Source organism: Podarcis tiliguerta (assembly GCF_965153285.1).
Source record: "Podarcis tiliguerta genome assembly, chromosome: 5".
Lineage (NCBI taxonomy): Eukaryota > Metazoa > Chordata > Lepidosauria > Squamata > Lacertidae > Podarcis > Podarcis tiliguerta.
In genome coordinates, this window is record NC_139538.1 from 33,091,764 (window position 1) to 33,115,217 (window position 23,454).

Sequence of the window (23,454 nt, forward strand, 5' to 3'; positions counted from 1 at the left end):
TTCAATGCAAAAAGTAGTCTTTTTTTTTGTAGCTGAACATCAATATATTGGACACTGCATATATACCTAGTAAGAGTGGCTGGACTAGACCAGAGCATTATTGGAAACCTTGGGAGTTCTGACAGCAGGGGACCCAGTGATGATCACATGTAAAGTGGTACCTCGGGTTACATACGCTTCAGGCTACATACACTTCAGGTTACAGACTCCGCTAACCCGAAATAGTGCTTCAGGTTAAGAACTTTGCTTCAGGATGAGAACATAAATTGTGCTCCGGCGGCACAGCAGCAGCAGGAGTCCCCATTAGCTAAAGTGGTGCTTCAGGTTAAGAACAGTTTCAGGTTAAGAACGGACCTCCGGAACGAATTAAGTACTTAACCCGAGGTACCACTGTACAAGCAAGGTATTTAATACTTCTAAGACAGGGCATGAGATCCAGCAAGGCATCCCAGTAACAGCACTTAATCTAATGAGGAAACTACTGAACAGAACTAAATGCTCCCTAGTGAAATTAAATAATTATTAAATCAATGGGATGCAATTATTATTGATTCTACTTCCCTTCCTACTTAACCTTAGTTCATTAATACTTCAGAGCAGCAGTATATCAAGGCAGTAGCAGAAGGAGAGAAATAAGTGACCATGTGCAAGAAATAAGCTTGCATCTTATTTCTGTACTCTGTGCTAGGGATTATTTTATTTTACAAATCTAGCCCTTGCTCTTCAGCCAGTTACCAGGGCAGTTAAGATAATATATCTAAGAAGAATGGTTCATGCAGGTAAGCAAACTAATGCTGTGCAAGGTTTTAAAAAACCTACACTCCACAGCTGGTGGTTGTATATTAGAGTAATCTAATATGCCCTATCTTCTCTTTGCAATCACCTCCCTCTGAATTAAGACAGGTGACTAATATTGATGGAGCTTATGCAGCCACACTATAAGAGACTCGAGCAAGTTCATTTGAATTTTTAAATTATTTTTGGTGGTGTTGGAAGCCATGGTGGCAAAATGGCACTGGACATGTACAGAGAACAGCTTTAGGGCAGTGCCATCATGGGCAAGTTTGTAAAACTGCTTCATTTCCCCCACACATTTATGTTTATGTGCAGCATGGTGACTATAAGCGGTATTGAATTTATAGAACTGAAGAGAAGGATTATTTCATTTAAAAATGAAATAAATTGATTGCAGGATTTTTGTGCGCTTCTAAGCAGCCCTTTATAGTCAAAAGCACACAGGTCTTCCTTACAGCATGTTTGCATCATTGGTCTCACTTGTGTTACCTGAACAGGCATCCCAGTTAAACAAAGAGATGAAGCTTTTCATCTCTGCTTTTATATATATATATATTTCTAAATTTTATTAATTACAAATTAGAAAACATACATATTTACAACAAAAGAAAATACAAAAGAAGAAAATCCATATAACCAAGGAAAAAAATTAGAGAATACTTTGTCTTTTTCATATTTACAGTTATTTCTCTGCTTATTTGATTATTGATTTTAAATCAATATGTTCTTATGCAGGTATTAAAACTGTCTATTGCAATGTTGTTCCACCAGATACTTTGCAGTAAACTTTGCAGTTAACTGTGTTAGCAAAGAACCAATACTGCTAAGAGCTGCTAATCTCTATGGACATCACCTGCTCTCGGTAATCAAAGCCTGAAATTCGTTGGTCCGACACCTGCATTTACAGTCTGGTGCGGATGTCAGTTGAGCCGTTCTTTTCTGGTGTCCTTCTCCCTCAGTTGTGCAGCTGGAAGAAACAAAGGGAAGTTCATCACAGAGAATAGAAAGCAGGAAAAGGCTGCAATGAAAGAACAGCTGCCTCAAACACCTCAATAGTCTATTCCTCTCGCTGCTCTAGCAACAACAAAGTGCTCACTGTACTGCTGTATGATAATTTTAGCTCTCCATCTTGGGGAAGAATGGCTTGTGGTCAGCTCTGGCATCATGAGACAGCAGCTCATAGGATCAGATGCCAGGTTCCCTGATCATAGGACTGAGTAGCAAGGTCCCAGTGCCAGGGGAAGCTAGGCTAAGAGTACAGAATCTTTTCCAGCCCAGGGGCTGCGTTCTCTCCTGGCTAACCATTGGAGGTAGAGACTGCGTGTCACTGGTTGATTGGCCCACTATACCTCCTCTTCCTGTTTGTGCGCTCTCTCTCTCTCACACACACACGCATATATCCATTCAAACCACATCTTTATGTAAACACACATATATACCTAACACCCAAAATATGCTTCAGAAAAGCAGTTTAGCCTTTTCACTCTACAGAGGTCACCGACAGCAACAGAGCTTTGATATAACTGGGGTGGGGGGTGGCACCCTAATCTCTTAAGACACTTTATCCTCTGCATAGGGCTGCCATATTTCAAAAAGTGAAAATCCTGACACAAAAGTTGTTGAGCTTTTTTCTTCTTTTTTCTTTTCTTTTCAGGCAGGGTTCTTGTTTTTAAGGAAAGCCAAAAACAATACTGCCGACATGGGTTGCCATACGCCCGGAATTTCTGCGATTTCTGCCCCGACACTGCTTCCGACTGCAGTATTCCGGCTATGTCCAGGAAATTCTGGATGTATAGCAACCCTACCCGTTTGGATCTCCAAGAGTGCAAAAGGAAAAGCTGGACAGAGTCTTAGTAGGAAAGTAATAGAGCTTAGTTCAAATCCTGTTCTCCCTGCAGTGTGAGATTGGTTGGCACTTGTGGAGTTTCTGTTACTACATCCATATACCCTATCTTGAGAGCCAGTGTGGTGTAGTGGTTAAGAGCGGTAGTCTCATAATCTGGGGAACCGGGTTCGCGTCTCCGCTCCTCCACATGCAGCTGCTGGGTGACCTTGGGCCAGTCACACTTCTTTGAAGTCTCTCAGCCCCACTCACCTCACAGAGTGTTTGTTGTGGGGGAGGAAGGGAAAGGAGAATGTTAGCCGCTTTGAGACTCCTGAAGGGGAGTGAAAGGTGGGATATCAAATCCAAACTCCTCTTCTTCTTCTTCTTCTTCTTTCCTCCAAAGGTGCTCAGGGTGGCCCATGTGATTCTCCCCCACCTCATTTCCCCTCACAACAACCCTGTGAGGTAGGTTAGGCTAAGAGATGGTGAGTGACCCATGGTTACCCTGTGAGGATCATTCCAGCATGGGGATCTAAACCCTGATCTTCCAGGATCCTAGTCAAACATTCTAACCACTGAGCCTCACAGGTACACCTTGGGCCAAGCTGTCAGTGTTGCTGTGTTACCTCTTGTTCTGATGGCAGTGTTTTGCTTTCCCCTTTGCAGCTCAGGATTCATATTATGCCAGCTGTAGTTATGCCACAGCACCCCCCCCCCCAGCATAGCAGTAGCATTGGACATGTCTGCTCATCTGTACATTAACCTTTTTTAACCCATCTGGCTATAATACAAAACTCAACTGCTTTGCTTCGAGTTTCTCAAAAGAAAACTGTGACTCTGATACTTGTTTGGGGGAGGGGCACTTACCAGCGCAAATTCATAAAGGCCCTCAGAATTTAGATAATAAAAATGAAAATGCATAAAGCTGGAGGAAAGAGAAACAATGTAAACTAACAACACCCTTAAGCACCGAAAGGATCAGCTGCAGAAATTTCAGAGCCGTAAGCAACCTTGGTTGGCGAAATCTTGGAAGACAGCTGAGCTGCTTGCAGACTGACAATGGAAGGGCCCCTGTCTTGATTATCTCATAGCGCTCTGTGAAAACAAAGCATGTCACTTACAAGCATCTAACATGAACAGATCCTGCTCATCTCATTGTGAAAATCCAATATAATTTGGTGCTGGGATTGGGGTTCTGGGGCCGGGTGGGTTTCTGGTTGTTGAAATAGGGGGAATGCAAAGCATACAGGTATACCTGAGCGAGCTGATTTATGTTCTCTTGTATAAATTCCAGAAATATGGACCAGAATGCATTACTATTAGGATCAGTGTGTCAAAGTGGAATGGAATGACAAGGGTTCTTAGGCTCAACTTTTGTCTATTTGCTAAACTATTGGACTGAAGGAATGGGGTGTGATCTCTGGGTGATTTTAAAAACTGATAGAGAGCAGATTGAAAATTCACTCAATCAGAACATGATGGGAAAGGGGAAAACCTCCGTACCATTATTTGTAATTAGGTTAACAGGATTGTGGATTGGGCCGTCTGTGTATTTTTAGAAGGATTATCTTTGCTGTTAGTAGTCCAAGCAAGTTAGAGTGTTAGAATGTGTCTCCTCAGTCATCCAATAAACCTTCCAGACAAATTGTCATTCCTGGCATTTTTCAGATAAAAGAGCAGTACATACCTTACAAGGTGGGTTGGGTCGGGGGAGGAGAATTGTTTGGTTTGTGTTTGTATGCTTTAAGAAATGAGCTTCATTGGCTTTGAAGTAACATAAAATCTACCTAATCCCCACCTTCGCAAACAATCTGCAAACTGAAACACAGCAGTCCTTTGCAATTCACACTCCTCCAAATTTTGCAATGCACTTCTCCAGCCAAGTAAAGTGTCCAAAATGCAGGCGCTAGGCAAAGTGTGCATAAAATCCAGCCCAGCAGATATTCATGAGAATAACATACAAAAATGGTATATTCTATGCACTACTGCTCTGGCCAAATGAAACATGATGTTTGTCATGTAATTTATCCTGGCATGCAAGATTCTAATGAAAAAGCTGAGCTGGATTTGGAGCATGGTTTGGGGTTAGCTGGACTTAACCCTTTGTTCCTGTACTGGTCCTGATTGAGCATCAAGGGAGATGTGCTCCCATCCGACTGGATGCTGTGCTGAGTGGTCGGTCGGGCAAGTAGATGGCCCTGCCCTGCCCCCCCCCCCCCGTGCCACCACAGATTGGCTCATTTGAAGGACAGGTTAGGTGGGAACCTGTGAGCCCCTCTGGTGGCTGGAGGAGATGGGGAAACAATCTAAAATGGCACTGCGTGTCCAGGGGAGAGAGGCGGCACCACATTGGGCTGCAACCGCCACTCACCAGCAAGACGGTAAGAGGCCCTTCCCATGCCTGTAATTTGCAATGAGAGGAAAGTGTTAGCAAAGTCAATTAATGATGTAGATGGAATCCAGATGGGAAAGTCTTGATAGCACTTTACTGAGAAAACTACACAAACATAGTGCATATAGTAATTTGAGGAGAAAGGGTTTTGCCTTTCTTAGTTCCGACTTTGTACATAGCAGGGAGACATTCTGCCAAACATACACAGAAAAAAAATCCCTCAGAACTGCACAGCTAGGCAGACAATGGGCTACCTAACTGGAGATCATCTCATTCTGCTTGGTTGCTGAGCAACCCCTCCAGCTGACTTTAACAGGAACAAAATTAACCTTAAGTAACAAACTGAATAACACCTGCCAAATAATTATTTCTATGTGACAGCCACTATGAGTATATGATTGAGTTCACATGATTTGCGCAATAACCCATTTCCTCTTCTGGAGACACTGGGCACTTTCTGTGAATTAGGTTTGGCGTTTCAAATGTAACACTTGTTCCCCCGCATTAATAAACTTCCTTCAGGTGATTCCCTAACGGACTATTGTCCTCAGCACTTCCACTCTGTTCTCAGCCCATTGTGCAAGAAATCACGTGGCATTCTGGGCAGGCTGAAAATACTGAGGATATTTTTATGGCAAAAGGGTAATGAGTAATACAAGGTAATGACTAATGCTTTTACTAAAAAGGAGAACTTCCACGTGTTTCAGTTTCTGGAGTTTGGGTAATGTATTTCCTTCCACATCTTTACATTAGAACTGGATCCTCTCTCGGCACCAGGCAGAAATCAAGAGGAGATGCTTCTGCCATGCAGCTTCTTCATAAAGAAAGTGATGGTCTCCTTGATTTTAATACAAGAGACATTTCGTCTGTAGCTACCATTTGTTGAAAGACTAAGGGCCTGGGAAAACCCAAGTAACATCCAAGTTACTGATGAACAGTTTAAAAGCCAAATACACTTCATTCAACAGTCTCTTCAGTGCTTCAGAAATGACATGGTGATGCTGGTGCACTTTCGAAGCATGAAAGCCAACCTCCTCCATTCCCTTACATTATGTTAACTGCATCTTGGAACCAAATATGACCTTCTAATCCACCCTAACATACAGACTTCTTCAGTGGAGGTGGCTGTGCTGTATGGGGCAGCCACAGTCAACATGGTAGACTTAAGTGGTCTGAAGAACATGCCCTTTGTGTGCAAAGGAGTTTGCATCTATATCCATTATTATGCTTCTTGTCAAAGATTTTTGGTGTGCAGCTGATAGAATGAAAGCAGATTAACAGCAGCCTACAGCCCCTCATATGAACATAAGAACATCCTGCCCATGCAGATCAGTTTCCCGCTCTAGCCATGTTTCTATGGGAAGGCTGTGAGCAGGGCCCTGGTGCAAGAGCACTCCTTATACAGTGGTACCTGTATAAGGTACCTCAGATTACATACACTTCAGGATTGAGAATCCTTTGGAAAAACAATCTCTCAAAGGACCTGTTGATGGCATTTTACCATTGCACTGTGGAGAGCGTATTAACTTATGGTCTCTGTGTGTGGTTTGGGAGCTGCACGGCCAGGGGGGAAAAATGCTATCCAGGGTTGTAAAGACTGCAGAGAGAATAGTTGGGTGCACTCTTCCCACCTTAGATCAAATCTATGCTGCCAGGTGCCATAAGAAAGCGGCAGAGATAGCGCGGGATAGTACGCACCCCTGAAATGATCTCTTTCAGCTTCTGCCTTCTGGAAGAAGGTATAGGGTTATAAAGGCCACGACTAGCCGCCTGAGAAACAGTTTCTACGCAAATGCAATTCTGGTTCTAAACGCAGCATAGGGGTCTCTATAGTATATTGTATTTTAAAATGGGGTTTCAGAGTTTTTACGGTTTTTTGAATGTTTTATGTAGTTTTTATGTAAGTTTTATGTAGTTTTTATGTAGTTTTATGTAGTTTTATGCAGTTTTTCAATTTAATTGTTCTGCATGGGACAATGACAATAAAGATATCATATATCGTATATCGTTACATACGCTTCAGGTTATAGACGCCACTAACCCAGAAATAGTGCTTCAGGTTAAGAACTTTGCTTCAGGATGAGAACATGTGCCTTTTTAAAAGCACAACTGGTGATTGCTGAAGATATCATGAGAAGAGAAATCGTGCTCCAGTGTGTGGTGGCAGCAGGAGGCCCCATTAGCTAAAGTGGTGCTTCAGGTTAAGTACAGTTTCAGGTTAAGAATGGACCTCCGGAACAAATTAAGTACTTAACCCGAGGTACCACTGTACCTGCAGTTGCTACAAACTGATACTCAGAGACATACTGCCTCGAATAATGAGGTAGAACATAGCCATCGTGCAGAGTAGCCACTGACAGTCGTATTCTCCATTGGTTTGTCTAACCCTCTTTTAAAGCCAGCCAACCTAGTGGTCATTGCTACATATTCCACAGTTTAACTATGTACTGGATGAAACCAAAATGGGTTTTTCGGCTGCCTAAATCTTCCAACCTTCAGCTTCAGTGGAGTGTTCCAGTTCTAGTATTATAAGAGAGGAGAAAAAAAATATTTCTCCACACCATGCAGAATGTTATACACCTCTGTCATTCCATATTCTCCATTTTCTAAACCAAAAAGCCCCAAATGTTGTAACCTTTCCTTATAATGGAGATCCTTGAATCCCTTTTGGTTGTCCTTTCTGAACCTTTTCTTGCTCTGCAATGTCCTTTTTGAAGGGATGCAACCACAACTGTACACAATATTCCAAGTGTACAAATCCTCAGATTTGTGATGGCCTCATATGCCTCCAGACCATTCCTGGAACCAAATGCATACATTATATGCAATTTGGTCACTGTTGGTGTAGAAAGTTTCATGAGCTTTGGAGTTACCATGTCTGTTGCAATGGGATGATATGCCATCTTAACCTATTGGCAACCATATTGAAAAATGAACTCTATTATTAAAAAATGTGAGGTGTAAATGTATGCACACCCCCCCGGAGCAAACTCCATTCCTTCCTCCAAATTTTCATTGGGGCTGTGGTGCGTAGGAAAGGGTTGTCTCCAACCACCCTTCCCTGTGCCTTTTTAAAAGCACAGTTGGCGATTGCTGAAGATATCATCAGCATCACCTTTGGCCTTCAGTGTTCCATTCTTCAAGTTTTCCCTGGAGGAAAGGCAAAGACCAAAGCATGTGTAAGACGAGGGAGCTTCCACCAAGGCATAGTGTAAGCAAATTTTGCTTCCTTCCTTCTTTCTGACCAAAAGAGATGAATGAGAGGAGGAGCTGTGCTCTTGCTGACACAGCCAGCCTCTGGCTTCCTGCCCACTTGCAGGAGCAGGCTGGGAAGCCACAGAGAATAGATCTTTCTAATGCAAGTTTTAGAGAATTGCCTGTTAGTGAGCTCTAGCTTCCCCTTCTCACAAATGAAATTTCCAGAGTTCCCATGCAAGAACTGCTGCTGTCAAGTTGGTTTAGCAGCACCATCCAGTGCATGCTTACTCAGAAGTAAGTTGAATGGTAATAAGATGCAAAGGTAGAATGGGAGCAGGGTATTGGTTTGTTTTTGATTTATTATGTATTTTGTGTTCTCATTTTGAATTTTTCTGTTGGGATTCGCCCTGGGATCTTCAGAGGAAGGGCAATAAACAAATGGAATACCTGCAGCAGCAAAGTGCTTTTCTAAGAGCTCACTGAAGAATCACAGTGAAAAAATATCTGACCCCATTAAGAATCAACTAGGGAGCAGATGCCAAGTCTGATTAAAGATGGACAAATCTGTCAAATTTCAACTTCTTATTCAAATCTTCAGTTCAACACATTTCCACACCACATTGCAATTGTAAAATAAAAGTCCTCATAAAATTCCAGCAGAATTTATTGTGCATTTTACCTGTAATTTTGCCAGTTAAAAAACCCCCAAAACTTACTTGCAGTACCAGGAATTGAACAGTCTGAGAAATCTCTTCACCCCATGAGTCATTTTCATCATGAAACCTAGAAGGCACTCAACAACACAGTGACACAGCAAGTCATGTCTTCAACCATGATTGTATATAATAGCACCTGGCTACTATGATTAAGCCACCTGACAGAGGGATTGAGCAAAGCCAGTTGAGCACTTCAGGTTTTCTACTACAGTTTCCAATCAGAACATGAAAAGGATTCCTTGAGTCAAGCGTGCAAACTACACCTGAGTTCTATTTTAAGGAACGTGAACTTTCAGTGGTTTTGTTAGTACAATTCTACATGGAATGGAACTGGAAAGGAACATCACTGGGAGAGGATTTCTTGCCTCCCCACCCCAGAACCAAGGACGGCTTCCTGACCATGTTGGTTTTCATAAAAGGCTTCGTTAGGACTAGAGGTAGAGTGCACTTCTTATTCTCTGCACCTTCATATTCATAGTGCAGAGAACCAAGTCAACATGGTCTTATCTAGGCAAAGGTAAAGGGCCCCTGACCATTAGGTCCAGTCATGAACGACTCTGGGGTTGCAGCGCTCATCTCGCTTTATTGGCCAAGGGAGCCAGCGTACAGCTTCTGGGTCATGTGGCCCGTATGACTAAGCCGCTTCTGGCGAACCAGAGCAGTGCATGGAAACGCTGTTTACCTTCTCGCCGGAGCAGTACTGTAATGGTTCTAGGGGTTGCTCGTGCGTAAGCTGGTGCAAACACCTGGCTGGATTGCCTGAGTGAACCTTTTCTGTCCGGACAGCCACTCACTCGTGGCTGTCTCAATCGCTGGCAGAATCCGTCAGTGGGTGTTTCTTAAACTTCTTCCAGCAAAGAAGCTCTTTGACGCCTAGTCTTCTCCTACTCTCTCTGCGCGAAAGCCTTCTGCGCAAGGAGGGCGTAGGCAGCGGAGGACCTCTACTCTCCCCGCTGGTCCCCGGCAAGGAGTCATGGGACCGCCTCGCCGCTTCCCCCATCTGCCCCCCTTCTCCACTGGTGCTACGCTGATTTTCTTCCCCAGAAGATGGGCTGCCTCTCCCAATCCCGGGACGCTCTCCGGAATCCCTCTGGATTTTGCTCTCTCCCTCCAGCACTGATGGCAGTTCCCTGACAGGTACCTATTTATCTACTTGCACTTTGAGGTGCTTTCGAACTGCTAGGTTAGCAGGAACAGGGACCGAGCAATGGGAGCTCACCCCATCACGGGGATTCGAACTGTCGACCTTCTGATCAGCAAGTCCTAGGCTCTGTGGTTTAACCCACAGCGCCACCCATGTCCCATGGTCTTATCTAATATACTGTTATTTGGAGTCCCTTCCCCAGAGATGTACATCGCACAGAGCAGTTTCTTCTGTGTTTATGGTGTCTTTGTCGGGTATTAGTTATCAATGGAAAGAACCGAGGAGTTTATTTTGGTCTTGAAAAGCTGAATAAGACACAGAGCACTTGGCAAAGTGAGTGGACCAGCCCTGAATTCAACACACAAAAGTTGGAATAATGCAAGGAACAAGTTAAACCTGAGATCCAAATTCCATTCATCAGCCTATATTTAGCGGGGGGAAAGCAAGCCTTTAAAATAGTGTTTGAGTTACAGCACCCATTTTTCCAGCTTAATTTATGTCAGGTCACCATGTGACATAAGATGAATGGGCTTAGAATCCAGCCTAAGTCCCCCCCTCTCTGGTCCCATCACCACAATGCACCCCAGAGCACCCCTTTTTCAGGGTTTATGCCAGTTTAAGATTCACCAGGATTGGTCTCAGCATAGATCAGGAAGATACATTGGCATATCTCTGGCTGAGCCAACCATGAGACAGTTAAGCCACTGTAGAGCTCAGCTGGAGACCTGATGGATCCCTTTCATCTTGCTATAGGATTTCTTGCTTAATCAACTTTGCTAAATCAATTGTACTAACACCTGTAGTGGGACAGGAAACCATTGTCTCCATTTAGACTCAGATTAATAGTATCAAACTACTTGATGCATTGCAGTTCAGCAGTTTCATGCTGGAGCCTCCAGTTGGATTATTATTTATAAATAATATCTTTATAAATACTATTTATAAATAGTAACACAAAGCTATGCTCACTTATGGAACAAAGTAATCATCTGTTTCTACTCAAGTCAATTTAAAAACACACTTAAAGAAATAAAAAATTACTTCACTATAGCAGGAAATTGGCAGCCTTCCTTTATTTGGCTGCTGGTGATTTAAAAATAGACATTGATTGTTGTTGTTAAAGGTTTTGTGCTGCAACTGGCAATTGCCTTAGGATTGTTTTTGTTTTAAAAAAAATCCCAATTCATTTAAGGTTCAGGATTTACTGAAAAACTAATAGGCTTTTCTAAGGAAAAGTAGTTTTCACAATAAATCTTCCTTTGGATTGCCAGTGGCCAATTCACCAATGTTGCTATTTAAACAATGCTTCCTTTTAAAATTTATATCCTGACCTTTCGGTGCTTGTGCACATCATGGTGGCTGGCAACACTCAAAACCATCCATAAAAATGCAATACAATTCCAGATCAGCTACAATACAGCAGTGACAGACTCAAGCACAGTAAATTAAAACAAAACAACTGGATTAAAGAAAAGTATCCCATAAAAGGAGCAAAACCCACCCCCACCCCAATAATAGGAAGGTTTTTGTCCTACAGCATTGCCCTATAATATTCCACAAAACCTTTGTTCTAAATAACATTATGCATTCTTAATCATTTTAAAACAATGTTTATTATTATTTGATAGCTATTCCACCTTTTCCCCAAGAAGCTCAGAGTGGCATACAAGGTTTCCTCCCTCCACATTTTTTATCCTCACAAGAATCCATTGAGGTAGGTAAGCTTAAGAGGCAGTGATTGGCTCAAGTTTTGTTTCCATTGCATTGTGCTTATTACTTTGTGGTTTGCCACCCTGGGTTGCTTAGAGAGGGAGGGAGGAGAGAAGAAGGGAGGAAAGGAGAGGGGGGAGGTTGGAAGTTGGATAGAAAAATTAATAAATAAATAACAATAATGTAATACAATGGTACCTCGGGTTACATACGCTTCAGCCCCATTAGCTAAAGTGATGCTTCAGGTTAAGAACGGACCTCCGGAACGAATTAAGTACTTAACCTGAGGTACCACTGTAGTAGCAACAACAATTAATAAAATTGTGTCATACTAAGCCTCCTATTCCATGGTTCCAGATATGTGGTTATAGAAACCATCTCATTTATGTAGCACCTTATTTAATACTGCACCCCCCTTTCCATTGAAGTCTTCAAACTTCCTTATGATGACAACAGACACATTCAAAATGACAGAAAACCCAGCCCAGCTGGAGTTTTATGTTGTCCCTGTCTGCCTCTCTTGCTCTCCTGCTCTTTCTCAAAGAGCAATTGGTAGTAGCTGCCACTGCTGTAGTATGGAAGGGGGCTGGGACAGAAGGAACTTGATGTCATGTTCGTAGGCTTCCCTTCCCAGGTGTAGTTGGTGTTAAGATGATCCTGTAGAGAGGAAAGGGATAGTCCAACTGGAGTGTCCATTTGGTGCAGATGAGTCCCAAGATCAGTTGCACAACCAAGTTTTCTGGGAGTGAATATGTTCTCCTACTAGCTCCTGAATATTGTTGTTTCTGAAGCTAGGTTTGTGCCCATTTATACAGACTTGTCTGTATTATCTAGTACAAGCATGTCCAACTCCCAAGAGACTGTGATCTACTCCCAGTATAAAAAAACCTGGCATTGATCTACCCATTGTCATTGGAGGGAGGAGGATCTACGGGTAAATTGCGATCTACTGGTTGGACATCCCTGATCTAGTAAAAACATTCTGTGTAGGACAACTCTTAACATTCATCCTCAGTCTGCAGTATTTCACCTTTTGAGGCAGTGTACATTCTCTTAAAACACAATGCAAAGTTCCCGTTAGGTCGCTGCTTGAAAATGGCATTAAATCTCTTTCTCAAAGTTCACCGTGGCTCTGGGCCCAGCCTTTCCAGGAAAGTCTGAAGGGGTACACCAACATGCTTCACATTTTCCATTACGTAGTAACGGGAAAGGAGAGAAACACAGAGAGGCAGAACCAACAAGAAAATATATCAGGCTTTGAAAAAGTCTTACAGACAAAACTGATGTACGTATAGTAGTTGACCAGTTAATTGGCATCATCTCCAAACTTGTTTTTACTTGTACTGTATGTAAATTTAATAAATTGTTAAAACAGATGATTCACTAAGAATTCCTTAACTGGGACAGCCCTAAATTAAAACTGAAAGATTACTTTGTTTGCCTTAATTAAGAGTGTAGTCCTATTATTATTATTATTATTATTAATTGAATTTATATACAGCCCAATCCTGGGTGTCTCAGGGTAGTTCACAGTCCTGTCTTTGTCAATTGATGCTGGAGGGGTTAGAATGATGCAAAGATGCCTCTTCATGGGCCTCAACCAGCGCAGTGATGGAGGCCCCACCTGCCGCAGGTGGCGAGAAAGCAACCACTAGCAGTAGCAAGCAGAAAACACTAGCCAGTTGTAAGAGTAATGTCAGAGAAGAAAGAACTGCATCACTGCCACTATCCACCCACTTCCTCTACTTGGGGCTGGGATGTGGTGGTGCATCTCCTGCCCTATTCCTCCTTGTCCCCCACTTGGGATTCCTCCACAGGTAGTTCTTTGAATCATATGCAGTGTTTTTCTCTCCTTCAGCACTGGGTAACTACAGCAATCACTGAGTCTATTAGATCATCGCTATATCTACTTCTACTATATATTTTGAAAAGTTGTCCATCTGTTCTCTATGCAGTTGGACACTTCTAGAGATAGCACCAAATTTGGCAGTGTGGTTCCTGAGATTGAGGACCAGGTCTTTGATTTTCAGACACCACTTTGAATCCAGATGGTGGATTGAATCTTTCAAAATCACACTGATTTTGACATCACTTAAGATATCTCAACTACCATGCCTCTGCTGGATGAATCCTGCTCAGAGAAGGACATGGTACAAACCCCAAAGCAAATGTTACAGAGAAGAAGGCTGTGTCAGTGACCAGAGAGAAATACAGTATATGGGATATCCCAGGCCTTCAAGAGTCACAGGATTGGAGGCAGAGGGTGAGCTGTCATTGAGTCTATGGAAGCACTGGCTCCTAAAGGTGCAGTTCCAGTCAGCTGCCAGAAGTCCAAAGTGCCTGCCTGAAGAACAAAGCTCCTTGGAAGTAAGGGGCTACTCTGTATGAATCTATTTCTCATAAGCAGCCCAAACTCCTTGGGTAATCCAGATGGCCTGAATCTGTGCTCTGGGAAAGACTCTGAAGGTTCGTGAGAAAAGCATAAAAAAGGGCCACACATTTGGCAAGTTGAAAATGGTTTACTTACAAACTCTCAAAAGGTCAGTGTCATGTGCTTTTCCATACAGCATTAAGACAAAGTTGCACAGCTGTAAAGTGGTGAAAGTTTCTAACTTATTGGAGTAGGAAGAGGTTTCACACTGAGCTTCTCAGGTGGAGGGGTGGGGAAACAAAGGCTTGATTACCTGGCAGGACAGTTTACTCTGTGGTCTTAACGATTTCATGCATTGATTAGACTTAAGCATATTGACTATGAGGTTGGTTATCCTTCAAAATCCTGGAATTTGGAAGAAGGCACAAGAATCTTTGTTAAAAGTTACTGATCCAATCTTAAGTACATGTAGTAGAGAGCAAGCCCCCAATGAACATTTACTTCTGAGTAAAACATGTATATGATTGTGCTGTATGTGCTGTTTTGATAGCTGTGCTGATATCTGCCTCTGCTTCAGTTGAGATTAACCACCACCTCTTAGCTCTGTTCCCACAGCCTGAGGCTTATCAGTTCCTGATTAAGCATGAATTAAAACTGTGGGGGTGGGAGTGGTAGGGATGGAATTCACTCTTTATTTAGAAACTGTGTAACCCGCATTTTAATTCAAAGTTCTCATGGTGGAGAACAGCATGTAAAACACTTTGTGATCTAATACAGCAATTAAACCATCAAATGGAGAACATAATAAAAAACAGTATAATAATTACAAAAAACCGTGAGCAGAACGAGTAAAGCAGCAGCCAATAAGGCTACAGTTTTTTAAATAAATAAATCTATCCGATGAAGATTGGATCTATACATCTTCAGAAATGTATAGATGGGTCACCCGTTCGAAAGAGGGCAGAATCTCAAGGTTGCCCAGCAAGCAGTTACCAAGAATACCCTGCAAGCAATGACAGCCACCGGACTGGAAATTTTGCCGCTGAGTTTGAGTGCGGCATCGTGGTTGAAGACTGCAGTCCAGTGCAAACGTCCTTAGTCACAAGACCCAGTGACCACAGGCGGGACGTACTCCGAGCAGAAATGCGGGGAATCCGACTGCGCGGGCGTTAATTTAACCAAGACCGGAGTTGCCTCCCCAACCCAATTGGGTGCTCTTGCTCTCGGGTCCTGCTTGCGGGCTTCCGTCGGCATCTGATCGAGCACTCTAAGGACAGGATGCTAGACTAGATGGGCCACCGGGCTAATCCATCAGGCTCTTCTGATCTTGCCCACCGCACACGAACCTCTTCCCTTCTCCACCCTCTCTCCCCTCCATGGAACAACCCGAAAGCTAAGCGATTCCTCCAGTTCAGGGCGCGTCCACCCCCGGCAAAGTGTCTCCGGAGTCGTCTCCGGGGCTAACCTGCGCCGCGCGCAACCGACTCCGCATTGCCAGGGAGGCACGTCTGTTTGCGGCGGCTCGTACCAACCGAAGGGAGATTCCAACCACCTCCCTTTGGCCAAAGCCAGAGGAGGAAAGCGAAAGCACTCCTGCGGGGCCCTGGACGTTTTTTAATTGGCCCTTCTGCCACGAGCTCCCAGGAGATTGGCGGAACGAATTGGGAGGGCGGAGGAGCAGGAGGAGAAGAGGGAGGGAAGCTGTTGCCTAGGTGATGCGCTCGCCCTCCCCCTTCCCGCGCGCCGGGGAGGGAGAGTGCGCGCGCCCGGCCGCCTTTCGCCAGACAGGCACACTCGCCGCAAGGGGGCTGGCGCCGGAGCGACCTGGGCCCCGGAAGGTACCGTACGAGCAGGAGTTGCCGGTGTCAGGGGCAGGCCAGGGAAAGCCGCCGCCGCCGCCGCGTTGGCTACGAAGAACAGCGGCCAGAGGAGGAAGAAAGAGCCTGTGGCGGCTGAGGGAAAGCAGGAGCTGCTGTGGCGGCTGCCGCCGCCCTTGCTCGTCCAGGTGAGTGTGTGAAACGCGGGTTGCGCTTGGCTTCTGAGGGGGAAACCACTGGCGTTACCTGGGCTGGTGAGGTAAGGAGAGAGAGAGGGGAAGGGTCTGAGGGGAACTTGCGGGCTGCCCGGCTTCCCTGCCCCGCCACCCGAGCGCGAGGGGATGTGAGAAGGGGTGGGTGGCTGGTTGGAATCGCCGTGTCTGCTGACGCAGCGAGCCGCCGGGCTGTGGGAGCTCTCGGTGGGGAATGTGGCGCGGAAGCCGCTGGAAATGGGCTGTTTGAAGCAGCCCCTGATTGCGGCGGCGCCTGCGCGCGAGCGCGTGCCCAGCTCCGGTCGAAACCTTCCCCGCGCGGACTTTTACGACCCGGGCGTGTTTATTTAGCAGGCAAGTCCCGCCGGCTTCTGTGGGGCTTCTTCCTCCTTCGTGACTCTGCTGATCCGGGACTGTAGCCTGACATGGATTCTGGGGCTGTTGTCCCCAACCGAGACCTGTTTTCTTCTCTCTTACCCGCCCCCCGCCCCTCTCCCTCCGGGAACAGCTCACTCTTGTGTGGGACATGGCTGTGTGTTGCTGTTGTTGTTGTTGTTGTTCCTGTTGGTGTTTCATTGTAGTAAAGGCGGCAAAGGTATTTCTCTTCGTTTTCTCCCTTTCGGTTGCAACACCGACTTGCTCAACAGGCAGCGGAGTCCGCCGTCTGCTTCTGCCTTCCTTTTAGCGGTCATGTGAAATTTAGTCACTTCTGGCTCTTTTTATCGGCCGGGATGAGTGAAGGCTTCAGACAGAGGAGCTGGGGACGCCTCCGAAAGGGAACGATAAGCGCTTGAGCTGTGAATGTTTAAACTTAAGATGTTATCCCTCACTTGTATCTCTCCTTTTCTGCATGCAAGGCTAATCTTGCTTGACTTCATACTGCGAGGCGCAGCTCCTCCCATTTTACAGCTTAGCGACTGAGAGTAAGAATGGATTTTTGAAAACAAGTTTCTGTTTTACATTTGGGGTTCTCGTATTTAAATACAGCTTTTATTTTGTTGTGTATAAACTTATAGGGTGCCTTCGATTGCTCTGGCAAAAAAGCTATTTCCCTCCAGCCCCGTTTCAAGTTCTTTTTTCTATTTCTGTCTCTCTCATTCAGCAGCTCCTTGCTGTTGTTTTAAAACATGTTCAAATGTTGCATAAGAATTTCCAGAACCTCACTAGTCTTGAGAATGGAGTTAAATGGGCATTCCTAGTGTTCCACTGTTCAAGATTTAACGCTTTCTGGGAGCATTGCTTTGCTGAATGTACAACATACTTAACTCCTGGACTCTCTTGTTGACTGAAACTAGAGATCTTTCTTCACATTGGATCCGTATTTCTAAGCAAAGCTGATCTGTTTCAAGCACTTAAATGAGGAAGGGGAAGTTGCTTGGGTCAGTTGTGTTCTCTGTTTCCAAATCCTCCTACGAGCTCATTATGAGACTTCTCTTAGCAAGATCACAACTTCATTTCTGACAGCTTTAATGCACAGTCACTGACTTTGGTATCATATGGGGCTGGAGCTCACCTGAGTGCCTGTAATGCATGCTGTGTTAATATTAGTGTTGTCTTTTGTTACTGCTTGTAGGCGCACATAGCTGCTTAAGAGTGCAATCCTAACTCACGCCCCTTGCAGGAGGGGCTACATGGAGAGGCAAAGCCACAGCCCTGATGCTCATGGTGGTGCCAGCAGGAGGTGTGGGATGCACTGGCGGAGGAAGAGGAGTGCGGGGGGGGGGAGCACACTGCCCCGCGGCAATGCGACCCCCAGGGTGCCATAGTGGCTACCCCACCCACGCTGGGCGCCCCGCCCCCAGGACGTGCACCAGTCCCGCCCCCGCCTGCTTTCCTCCCCCAGTGCTCCCCCTGGTGCGATGGCAGAATAATTGGGCCTGATCTGTAGCCAATGTTGTTGCATGATGACTGTGAGACCAGCTTGGGATCCAGCACAGAATGGCTCGGGCCTCCCCTCTCCCTGAACACTCTATGTTGGGGATTTCTGCTGGTGGGGAACTGACCATTGTGCCATCTGCATTTTCGGTGGGCATAAAGGGGAGGTTGGTGCTGACAAAGTGACGTTTGTGTTACTCTGTTGGGAGACTGGCTGAGCCGGGGGGATGCACTTCTGCCTGCTGTGAAGAAGGGGTGTGTCGGTACAGTGGTACCTTGGTTCTCAAACTTAATCCATTCCGGAAGTCCGTTCCAAAACCAAAGCGTTCCAAAACCAAGGTGCACTTTCCCATAGAAAGTAATACATCCCAGACTTTTAAAAACAACCCCTAAAACAGCCATTTAACATGAATTTTCCTGTCTAACGAGGCCATTAATCCATAAAATGAAAGCAATAAACTGCAGTCACACAATCAATCAGTAGCTGAACTGGGTTCCACACAGTCACAAAAACAAAAGCCACAAAAATGTAAAATAAATAGCAAAAACAGACAGACCTCAGTGTAACACTCAAAACAGAAATGTGGCACTCAAAATGGAAGTGTGGCACTCAAAACAGAAGCATAACACTCAAAACGGAGCACGTTCAGCTTCCGAAAAAAGTTCGTAAACTGGAACACTTACTTCCGGGTTTGCAGTGTTTGGGTTCCAAGTTGTTTGAGTACCAAGGCATTTGAGAACCAAGGTACTACTGTAATCTGAAATGTTGGCCTGAAAGACGAAACATTAACCAAGATCAATAAATAATCATAATAACTTATTTCTAAACCATTTAGTTTTTGAAATGTATAAGTGTTGCACAAATCAACATAAAAACACAAAAGCATTACAGTAAAAGCTGAGGTTAAAATACCACACAGAAATCCAGTGGTGGTGGTGGGAAACCCAATGATTTAGGGAAGCCTGCAGAAAAAGATGTCTGCAATACATCTGAAACAAATAGTGGATGTGACGCTTCATCTTTAACAGAGGTGGAGGGCATTTCAAAGTTAGGGTCAATAGCAGAAAATGCTTGTTTCCTGGTATTCTATCAGCTGTGAGTCTTACAGGGACAGATAACCTGCTTCTGAGCTATTCAGAGCTTTTTATATGTTAATAATCTGCTGCCTTGAACATGGCCTGTTAACTAATCTACAGTCAGTGTGTTTCCCTCAGTGCAGCATAATACATGCATGTCTACCACTCAAAACCAGTCTGATGGGAAGCCTGTGTAGAGCACTTTCTGTAGTTTAAGCATGAGGTTGCCAACTTTGTTTTTTTTTTATAATATACTTCTGTGTGATGTGTGGTTGAATGTACACATTGTAGCTCACTGCCTGTAATTCAGTAAGGAATACTAATTTTCCAGGGCAACTGCTGGAAGTAATAGGTTGTTTTTTGGGGGAGGGGGTACTGCTCATGTTTCAGTTGATGAAGAAACACTTCCTATGAACTAATTAGGAGAGAAGAGTTTTCATTTCAGGGGTTAATGGAGACTAACTGGTATAAATTGTACCAGCAAATGCCAACTGTGGAGGGCTTCTGACTTGTGGTTTGGAAGGTCAGTTACCTGATTGCATAAACTGATCTTGGACTGCTTTGGGAGGAAGGTCAAGGTACAAATTTAATAAATACATAAATAAATTATAAAGAATAATCGCAGTCCCATCAAGCTTTAGACCTGCACAGTCTCTCCTCTCATGTGGCAGCATTTGACAGCCATTACTGTCAAACTATTAAACTGTCATTCTATTAAACTTGACATGTTCTTCAGTCAGCTAAACCTGATCATGGAATATCACTAACTATTGTCACTATCAAAACAAATCAGCTTCAAACCATGATTTCTGATCCTGGCTTGTTTAAACCAGCTGTAGTTAGTGGCCATGTTCGCACAATCAAATTGAGGCTTAAACCACAGAGCCTAGGACTTGCTGATCAGAAGGTTGGCGGTTCGAATCCCCACTACGGGGGTGAGCTCCCATTGCTCGGTCCCTGCTCCTGCCAACCTAGCAGTTTGAAAGCATATCAAAAGTGCAAGTAGATAAATAGGTACCGCTCCGGCAGGAAGGTAAACGGCGTTTCCGTGTGCTGCTCTGGTTTGCCAGAAGCATCTTAGTCATGCTGGCCACATGACCTGGAAGCTGTACGCCGGCTCCCTCGGCCAATAAAGCGAGATGAGCGCCGCAACCCCAGAGTCGGTCATGACTGGACCTAATGGTCAGGGGTCCCTTTACCTTTACTTTAAGCTGAGGTCCAGATGAGCTTAATGTACCTGTGCATGGCTTCATGTATTGTCTGATTGGTGAAACCATGGTTAATGGCTTCCAGATGAGGCAGGATCTGGAAGCCAACTTTAAACCTTGGCATTCGTTATATTCTGGCAGCTCAGAAAAAATAGGAAGCAATGGCTAGTTGTGGGTTTTGGAAATCTTTTGTGACGTATGTATGGTGAAAAAGCAGGAGCCAAAAGGCTGTATGTAGGTGCGCAAAGCATATGCATGGTTGTTTGATGCAAATGTGAACAATGCTCAACGGTTTGAATGAAACAACAAGCTGATTTTAAAGGAAACTGAAATTAAATGTGGAAGTGCTCCTTGATGCATGGGAAGGGAAACAGGGAGCATGTAAGGCCAAGGGCTTGGTGCAGCTCATTCATGTACAAGTAAGTCAGGGGTGAGGAAATGCTTTCACCCAGCTGGCCAGATATATATCTCTCCTGCCCTCGCAAGCCAGCTTTGACAGGTGGGTGTGGCCACCCACCAGTCAATTATCTGACATCATACCTCTAAAAGTGATACCTCTTAAAGCACAGCGCTTCCTAAACACCCAACATCCAGCTATGTAAGGGGCTCTTCAAGCACTATGTGTGGTGCTCAGAAAAGGCTGAGCACAGGAATTACAAAGTGCACAGTACTTTCCATATGCCTGTCAGTCATCTGCTCATTGGATGCTTGGGAAGCGATATAAAAGGGACTTTGCAGGCATTTTCCCTTTCGGCCAAGCCCCATCTTTACCTGCCCCACATCCAGCATCATACATGATGGCAGGTGTAGGGCAGGTGGGTGTGGCTTGGCTAAAATGACCTGGCAGGTCAAGTATGGCCTGAGGTTCTCAACCTCTGCACTAAGCCGTGGTTTAATGCTGCGTCTGAACACGGTCACACAGTTGCTTGGGAATCCCATCTCTCACAGGAGCCAGATCTTTGTAGGATGAAGTCTGGTAGCTGGGAAATTTCATGGCTTGGAAACATCAGGACACTTGTAAGCTGTAGGAAACATCCCATTTGAAGATTCCACAGGGTTAAGTTAGGTTGTTGCAGAAAAACCAACAGAGAGATTTTGAAATGACTTACAAATGGGCTTCCCTGGGCCAGAACTCATTTTCTAAGATGCATGAAGCATAGATTGGTTGAGACAGATACTCTGTTTATGAGTGTCAGCAATAATAAAAGAAGCAGTTTTGGTGTGGGATGGAAACAGGGAGAGAGACAGAGAGCTGAAGGCTGGAAGCAACTTCAGGTGCAAGGTGTCTCTCTGGAAATCTGATAAGCACAGACCGAAGAAGGCAGGTGTTATTACGAAGTGATTGGCCCATTAATGCAAGAGGGAGGTGTGTCCTATTACTATGCAGAAGCAGTTGAATATGAAACACCTCATAGGAACAGATTATTATTACTATTTATTAAATTTGTATGCCGCCCTATACCCGCAGGTCTCAGGGCGATTACAACATATGATCAGATAAAAGTTGGCTTTAAAAATTACAGCTAAGCATTAATTATCACCATTTCTTTATCCTGTTTCTTTAATGGGGGAAGGCTAGAGATATTGATTTGGAACTCATACTTTAAAATCTGACTTTAATCTGTGGCACTGACCTGACAACGTGTAGAAGCTTTTGAAAATCTTCTGATGCCTCATATTTTGAAGAATTACATGAACAAAATGAAATGGAGTTTGAATTGGTTACTGGTAGGGGGAGGGGCAACACCCAGTTAACCATGCCCTCTGTTTTATTACCACATTACCACCACATTATAAGAGTGCTGCCTGATTATTGTAGGTGGACCATCACCTAAGCATCTTTCATCAGATCCCATACTGTGATCAGGTTTTGCTTCACAGTCTGGGATCTGACTTGTTTAAAGCGTTTTTATCCCACTCTTCAACCAAAAAGGTCTCAAAGCGGCTCACAAATCAAGGAAAGGAAGAAAAAAACCCCATCCATAGATATATTTATTTACAGAGCAATCTTAACTCCCACTAAAAACCTGATGGGATGGTTGATGGGGTGGGGAGGTTTTGTGATTACCCTCTCCCCCCATGATAGCTCCATCATCATTGTCATCTGTTTGTTTGTATGCTACTTTCCTACAAAATTGTGCCCAAAGGGGCTCACAACATATCAGCCTGAGATGTCTGAGGATTGACCCCTTGAGGGTTCCATGCCGTTAAAGACCGTATTTCATAATGGCCCAGGATGACTGGTAGGTTCCCACTTTTTGTGTGCTAATCTTATGAGATTGATGTGGAATGAGAGAATGATCAGAGTTTAGAAAAGGGAAGCATGTAATGAAACAAAAAAGTTTTGGTACGACAGGGAAAAACCAAAGTAGAGATCTGGAAAGTAAGCTGGTGCTTAGACACAGCTTGAAATGCAGGTGCCGCCTGAGAGAGCCATTGTGAGATAGGAGATCTGACGCCTTGTATGTGTGCCATGTGTTTCTGCTTATGTTCTGTTGTATATTTGTAAATACACCAACTTTGCAGCACTTGGTTTAAATCTCCAGTTTCCAAAGGAAAGCAAGCCTTGGTAGCACTGCCTCTAGAATTTCTCAGCTTCTGGAGAAGTGTGGAGTCCCATAACAATATATTAGATAGCAACCTGATAACCTGCTCTCAAAGTTGAAATGCATGTGCATTGATCTCTAGCAAGGTAAAACAATGTAATGATCCAGAAATCCAATATGGACGATTGAAATGATCCTAAGGGAGCAATACTAAGTATGAGAAGTCATAATAAATCATGCCAAATTCACACTCGGTTCAGGAGCAGGGCTAATGCTGACAGAGCCAGTGTAAGGCTGGCATAGGGAAAACAAAGCTTTTTAAAACAGAGTTTCAGTTACACCACCCATTTTGCCAGCTTAATTTATGCCAGGTTACAAGGTCATATGAGCATGCTGAATGGGTTTAGGATCCAGCCTAGGTCTCCTTCCTTTCTGTTACACCCCCCTGTCCCCTTTTCAGGGCTTAAACCAGCTTAAGATGTTAATGGAAGGCAATTCTGTTGAAATGAGTTGGACTAACACTTGAGTAAACTTTGTGTTTTATTTGGATCGGTCTATATCCAGAGGT

The 23,454-nt window shown here is 44.3% G+C and overlaps 1 protein-coding gene across 8 annotated transcripts in view; it reads left to right on the forward strand.

Moving 5' to 3' along the window:
* Positions 1-23,454, forward strand: part of PIK3CB (phosphatidylinositol-4,5-bisphosphate 3-kinase catalytic subunit beta) — a 115,887-nt gene that overhangs the window by 17,653 nt on the left and 74,780 nt on the right. Inside the window, exon 1 of one of the 8 annotated variants that reach the window (XM_083442639.1) lies at positions 15,871-16,156. The exons of 3 other annotated variants lie outside the window; for them this stretch is intronic. The gene's annotated coding sequence lies outside the window, so the exon portion shown is untranslated. Of the gene's footprint in view, positions 1-15,870; positions 16,157-16,440; positions 16,776-23,454 lie in introns of those variants that run through there. 4 more of the 8 variants (XM_083442638.1, XM_083442645.1, XM_083442644.1 and 1 more) reach the window with 4 other exon arrangements.